The sequence below is a fragment of the Tasmannia lanceolata genome, unplaced genomic scaffold (genome assembly GCF_043159265.1).
Source record: "Tasmannia lanceolata isolate RefF3 unplaced genomic scaffold, GAP_Taslan_0.1 ptg000062l, whole genome shotgun sequence".
Classification (NCBI taxonomy): domain Eukaryota; kingdom Viridiplantae; phylum Streptophyta; class Magnoliopsida; order Canellales; family Winteraceae; genus Tasmannia; species Tasmannia lanceolata.
In genome coordinates, this window is record NW_027518739.1 from 95,001 (window position 1) to 102,500 (window position 7,500).

Sequence of the window (7,500 nt, forward strand, 5' to 3'; positions counted from 1 at the left end):
TATCCGGGGAAAACGCCCAAAGCATGCCCATTCCTTAGCCTATCCAGGCAAAAACGCCCAAAACCAGCACATTCCAGTGCCTATCCGGGCAAAAACGCCCTAAGCCTGCGCATTCCAGCGCCCCGCAGCATGCCACCCTCCTATAGGGTTTGCGCAACCAACCCGCCTAACCACCAGTGGCAACCAAAGGTGCTGTTAGCGACGACTTCTGAAGACGCAACGAGACGCGACGGGTTTGCGCCCAGACGCGACGAGGCGATGCGGGATCTGCGCCCAACCGTGCCTACACCCGCCGACTTGATGCGGGAGCTGCTGGCCCAAGCATGCCTAGCGTGCAAGGCCTGCGTGCAAGGCTAGTGTGCAAGGCTCGTGGGCAAGGCTAGTGCGCAAGGCTAGTGCCCAAGGTCTGTGTGCAAGGCTAGTGCCCAAGGCTAGTGAGCATGGCCTGTGTGCAAGGCTAGTGTGCAAGGCTTGTATGCAAGGCTAGTGTGCAAGGCTGGTGTGCAAGGCTTGTGGGCAAGGCTGGTGCGCAAGGCTAGTTCCCAAGGGTTGTGTGCAAGGCTAGTGCCCAAGGCAAGTGCGCAAGGCTCGTGCCCAAAGCTAGTGCGCAAGGCTTGTGTGCAAGGCTACTGCGATGGGCCAGTGCCCAAGGCTTGTGAGCAAGGCTTGTATGCATGGCTTGTGTGCAAGGCTAGCGTCCAAGGCTTGTGCGCATGGCTTGTGCGCAAGGCTTGTGTCCAAGGCTTTTGTGCAAGGCTCGTGCGCAAGGCTAGTGTGCAAGGCTTGTGCGCATTGGCAGGTAGCCCACCAGCATGCACGATCCAAATGCCACTCACGCGACAACACGGTGCCAAGCCGGGCATGGTGTGCACTCAAAACCAATCAACGGACAGAGGTCATGCGTCATGGGGGGGATCTAGCAAGGCCATGGGGAAGGTCATGGAGGACCTTGGAAGCAAGCGCAAGACGAGAGCGAATCGAACAAGGGGCCAGGACGGGGCCTTGTGCCCATGGTCTTCGCAAGACAGCGTCCAAGGCACCCGAAAGCCCAAGGGAACCCAAACCCGGCCGACACTTGCAATCGCACATGCTCTCTGCAACACACCATCAATGCCGCCCAACGGGGCCAGCACGAGCAGTCCTCCGCGGTCCCCTGGCCCTGCGCACGTTTGTCTTCGAAACCGAGCATCAATGCCACAGAAAGTGCCGGGGCGCCAGCTGGAGCCATCATCCGCGTTGCCATGGCTCGCTTGGCCTTGGCTTGCCAGGCCCCGACACGAGCAATCGCGCATTTTCTTTGCAACCGACCATCAATGCCGCCCAACGGGGCCAGCACGAGCAGTCATCCGCGGTCCCCTGGCCCTGCGCACGTTTGTCTTTGAAACCGAGCATCAATGCCACAGAAAGTGCCGGGGCGCCAGCTGGAGCCATCATCCGACGTGCCATGGCTCTGGTCCCATGGTCTTCGCAACCGAGCATTCGTGACACCCGCGGGGCCAGGACACCAACCCTTCCGACACGAGCATTCGCGCATGTTCTTTGGCCACACAACGGCGCCAGCACGAGCAAAATCATCCGCGGTGCGGTGGCCTTGCACGGCCTTTTGTCTTTGGAACCAACCATCAGTGCCACGGGAAGTGCCGGAGTCCCGGCATCCGCGGTGCCAAGTCATTGCGCCCTTGGTCTCTGCAGCGGGGCATGCCGGGCACTCCCAACCATTGCAAGCAAGCAAGCAAGCAAGAAAGAAAGTAAGTAAGTAAGTAAGTATTACATATAGGGGCGGGACATGCGGGGAGATCTGCGAAACGTGCATTACGGGGCACACGCGTACCTACCGGGGCATACCGACCCCTATTGGGGCACACGTGTGCATATCGGGGCATACCGGGCCTATCGGGGCACACGCGTACATACCGGGGCATACCGAGCCCTACTGGGGCACACGTGCGCATATCGGGGCGTACCAAGCCTATCGGGGCATACGCATGTATCCCAAGGCATACCGAGTCAATCCGGGCATACGCGTTCATACCGGGGCGTAACGGGCCTATCGGGGCATACTTGGGCATATCCGGGCAAAAAATGCCCAAAACTTGCGCAACCTTGGCAACCGTGGTCCATTCCTCTCTATATGCCTAGCCTTGCCAACCGTGGTCCATTCCTCACTATATGCCATGGCCTTGTGCCCATGGTCTTCCCAAGACAGCGTCCAAGGCCCCCGGAAGGCCAAGGGAGCCCAACCCAGCAATGCCCTGCTATGGCAAGCCAAGGCCAAGCATTCCGGTGCCTATCCGGGCAAAAATGCAATTCCTCTCTATATGCCTAGCCTTGGCAACCGTGGTCCATTCCCCACCATATGCCATGGCCTTGTGCCCATGGTCTTCCCAAGACAGTGTCCAAGGCGCCCGGAAGGCCAAGGGAGCCCAACCCAGCAATGCCCTGCTTTGGCAAGCCAAGGCCAAGCATTCCGGTGCCTAACCTTGGCAACCGTGGTCCTTTCCTCACCATATGCCATGGCCTTGTGCCCATGGTCTTCGCAAGACATCGTCCAAGGCGCCCAAAAGGCCAAGGGAGCCCAACCCAGCAATGCCTTGCTAGGACAAGCCAAGGCCAAGCATTCTGGTGCCTATCCGGGCAAAAACGCCCAAAGCATGCCCATTCCTTAGCCTATCCAGGCAAAAACGCCCAAAATCTGCACATTCTAGTGCCTATCCGGGCAAAAACGCCCACCAGCATGCCACCCTCCTATAGGGTTTGCGCAACCAACCAGCCTAACCACCAGTGGCAACCAAAGGTGCTGTTAGCGACGACTTCTGAAGACGCAACGAGACGCGACGTGTTTGCGCCCAGACGCGACGAGACGATGCGGGATCTGCGCCCAAGAATGCCTAGACCCGTCGACTTGATGCGGGATCAGCTCGCCCAAGCATGCCTAGTGTGCAAGGCCTGTGTGCAAGGCTAGTGTCCAAGGCTAGTGTGCAAGGCTCATGTGGAACGCTAGTGCGCAAGGCTAGTGCCCAAGTGTCACGGGCCAAATATTTGAGCAACGGAATAACCCGTGCGGCGCCCCAACATGCACGAATGCTAGGGCCAGCCTTCAATCCTGCAAGCCTTTAAAGGCCCTGCACGCCAACACCCCTTGATGCTTCAAAGGTGCACACAAACTCTAAGCTGTTCAACAGGCTACTTGGCTCAGATCTTGACATGCGCTTCTAGATACCCACACTCATGATCAGCCTGCATCACGAGTACATCGAACATAAGGCCTTGGGGCCTAATGCAAAGTCCATCGAGTACGAGGCATGACGATGCCACGCACCAATCCGCCAAGCACTAGGGCTTGGTCATCCAAGGAGCAAGATGCCCCATGGACTGATCCGCAAGGTGTGTACCTCGCGAGGACAACCGAAGTCGCCCCGGCACGAACCCATGGAAGGCCTAGAGAATGGCCTACCCACGAGACGTACCGCGATGCAGAGGGGCAAACAGTATAAGAAGCCCCCTGCACCGGTCCGCCGCGCAATGCATGTGGGAACCCAACCCACATGCACTGTCTTTGGCCCCCATCCTCAACCAAAGAAACTGGAGCATCCCTATGGATAGCTCGCAGTCCGCACCCAAAGCTCCCTTAGGGCACGCCTACGAGTTGAAGTATGATTTCCTACTGTGTGCAACAGATGCACAAGCAAGTCCTCTTGCAACCCATGAGCAAGCCACCAAGGCTCCTGCCCACACCTGCTGGGCCTAACGGGGGAGAAGTCACAAGTCACAGGGTCACCTCCTCCTATAGTGTTTGGCCAACCAACCCCCTTAACCACCAGTGGCGACCAAAGGTGCTATAAACAACGCATTTCCAAGACGCAACGAGACGAGGCGAGATGGATTCTAATACCGGTTGTGTCCTGAACTGTTTCCCCGTGACACTCCCCCACCTGATAACGTCGACGTCCTCGTCGACACTGAACGCTCTATGAAGCTCAGTTCCACAATAACGATGACTTCTCAATCTTGAAAGCAGCTGCCACTGGTACTTCGACAATCAGCGTATTCTGACTTCTACTGCATACCACACTGCCTCAAGTTCTGCCAATCACTGCACTATAGCTCTGCTGGAGTTATCTTCAACAACGATGGTTTTCCCGGACTCCATCAAACTAGGCGAAGGTTTTCTGACGGTGCCTACAAACGCTGTGGATGACGTGCCATCACTTTCGGCACGGAAGGTTATGGCTCACCTACAACCGGATGACGTGCCACCACTTTCGGCACGGAAGGTTTTGGCTCACCTACAACCGGATAACACGCCATCACTTTCGGCATGGAAGGTTTTGGTTCACCTACAACCGGAAAACGTGCCAACACTTTCGGCACGGAAGGTTTTGGCTCACCTACAACCGGATAACACGCCATCACTTTCGGCATGGAAGGTTTTGGCTCACCTACAACCGGGTAGCGTGCCATCACTTTCGGCACGGAAGGTTTTGGCTCACCTACAACCGGTTAACGTGCCAACACTTTCGGCACTGAAGGTTTTGGCTCACCTACAACCGGTTATGATGGTTCTGAGCACTCCACCAAACTCCATGAGGGCAGAGCGACCAGCTTGAATCATTTCTTCAAGCAACTCTCAAGTTCCTCCTCAGCTACACTCGAGCTTCCTCTGGAGTGGTCTTCCGAAATGGCCAACTTGCACCGCTTCGTCTCTCCCTGAATGTGCCACCACTTCTGGCACAGCACCTGCCTCACTTTCGGCCAAGTGCAGCACTTGCCACCTGCAAAGTGCAAACCAACCACGGAGTCCACAAGCACTCCCAAGCAAAGAGACCACCACATCAGTCTCGCCTCCTCCTGAGGCCAAGAATCCCCTGTTGGGATCAATCAACTGCGACGCTTAGTCTTGCCTGCTTCGGTTCAACACTATAGAACTTGATTTGAACAATCAACCCTTATGCCACAAATGGTCTCCTTGGGCACTTGCGGCTAGTACTCACACTGCTAACCACCCCAAATATTCCATCATTCAGATTGAGCTGTCCTTTCAATTTCGACAAACTAAGAGATTCTAAAGCAGCAAGAAACACACAAACATACCATGTCGTCCCATACCAACACAGTCTGCCCATATGCCATCTGAGCTCACCACACTGTCCCATTTCAGCACAGCAAACCCATTATCAAATCTAAGCGGCCTTGGCGTTCGTTCCAAGGTCTTTCTGAGAAGAGCATCACGCATGCTCGATTGTAATTGTGAACTGCCATAAAAGTACTTCAGTCATTGACCAGCTCTTCATCCTGAGCATGTCTGCTAATTCGTCAAACTGGTTATGCCATCACACTGAGCAAGCAAATTCACTTCGGTGAGCGCTTTGGTGCCGACACGTTCGACACCTCATCTGATAGGGGAAGGCTTATACCAGCAGCCAACCCTTTTTTTCATAGCAAGCCCTTAAGGCCATATGCTAACACATCAATGTTTAGCCAACACTGCAACGGAGCATTCACAACTCCCCAACTGCCACTTCCGATCTCACACATCGGTGGGTCACTGAAAGATGCCAACCTGTTCGCTGATGGTTGCAGCTCTAACACTGTATCAAGCTTCGAGCAAATCCATTGAGCAATGCTTAAACAAACACTGATGGTACTAATCTTTGCAGGCCATCGCGCCTCTGTTGCGCGACTCAAGTAGAATAAGGGAGAGTCCCCCGAAAGGAACATACCCACGCAATTTTAGCTCTTCTTCGGCTGACTAATGGACTTTCAAAGTGTTAGATTCAAAGACATCCGCAACTTAGCACTTCCAACTTGGTGTGCTAACATTCAAGCTCTTTTCAACTCCGCCACAACAGAAAGCATTTCCCGTTCCTTTGTGCAAAGCAACATGCACTAGAGATGCGCTAATCATAGCCGTAAACACTGCCACTTGCTGCAACTATGCCAACACAGACACCAACTGTATCATAGCTCCTTAAAAAAAACTCTTGATTCATAACTGCTCTGATCTGGCACTAGATACCATCTGGCACCAATTCTCAAAGCACACTCTGAATACATAGCTTGGACATTCTGCTCTGATACCAACTGTCACGGGCCAAATATTTGAGCAACGGAATAACCCGTGCGGCGCCCCAACATGCACGAATGCTAGGGCCAGCCTTCAATCCTGCAAGCCTTTAAAGGCCCTGCACGCCAACACCCCTTGATGCTTCAAAGGTGCACACAAACTCTAAGCTGTTCAACAGGCTACTTGGCTCAGATCTTGACATGCGCTTCTAGATACCCACACTCATGATCAGCCTGCATCACGAGTACATCGAACATAAGGCCTTGGGGCCTAATGCAAAGTCCATCGAGTACGAGGCATGACGATGCCACGCACCAATCCGCCAAGCACTAGGGCTTGGTCATCCAAGGAGCAAGATGCCCCATGGACTGATCCGCAAGGTGTGTACCTCGCGAGGACAACCGAAGTCGCCCCGGCACGAACCCATGGAAGGCCTAGAGAATGGCCTACCCACGAGACGTACCGCGATGCAGAGGGGCAAACAGTATAAGAAGCCCCCTGCACCGGTCCGCCGCGCAATGCATGTGGGAACCCAACCCACATGCACTGTCTTTGGCCCCCATCCTCAACCAAAGAAACTGGAGCATCCCTATGGATAGCTCGCAGTCCGCACCCAAAGCTCCCTTAGGGCACGCCTACGAGTTGAAGTATGATTTCCTACTGTGTGCAACAGATGCACAAGCAAGTCCTCTTGCAACCCATGAGCAAGCCACCAAGGCTCCTGCCCACACCTGCTGGGCCTAACGGGGGAGAAGTCACAAGTCACAGGGTCACCTCCTCCTATAGTGTTTGGCCAACCAACCCCCTTAACCACCAGTGGCGACCAAAGGTGCTATAAACAACGCATTTCCAAGACGCAACGAGACGAGGCGAGATGGATTCTAATACCGGTTGTGTCCTGAACTGTTTCCCCGTGACACAAGGCTTGTGTGCCAGGCCCGTGTGCAAGGCTAGTGTCCAGGGCTTGTGTGCATTGCTTGAGTGCAAGGCTTGTGTGCATTGCTCGAGTGCATGGCTTGTGTGCAAGGGTTGTGCGCAAGGCTAGTGTGCGGGGCTTGTGCGCATGGCTAATGTGCACGGCTTGTGTGCATGGCTACCGTGCAAGGCTAGTTTGCATGGCTAGGGTGCAAGGCTCGCATGCGAGGCTAGTGTGCAAGGCTGCGTGCAAGGGAAGCGTGCAGGGCGAGTGTGCGAGGCCACTGTGCACGGCGCCAGCACTAGCGAGCCATCATCCGCGTTGCCATGGCTCGCTTGGCCTTGGCTTGCCAGGCCCCGACACGAGCAATCGCGCATTTTCTTTGCAACCGACCATCAATGCCGCCCAACGGGGCCAGCACGAGCAGTCATCCGCGGTCCCCTGGCCCTGCGCACGTTTGTCTTTGAAACCGAGCATCAATGCCACAGAAAGTGCCGGGGCGCCAGCTGGAGCCATCATC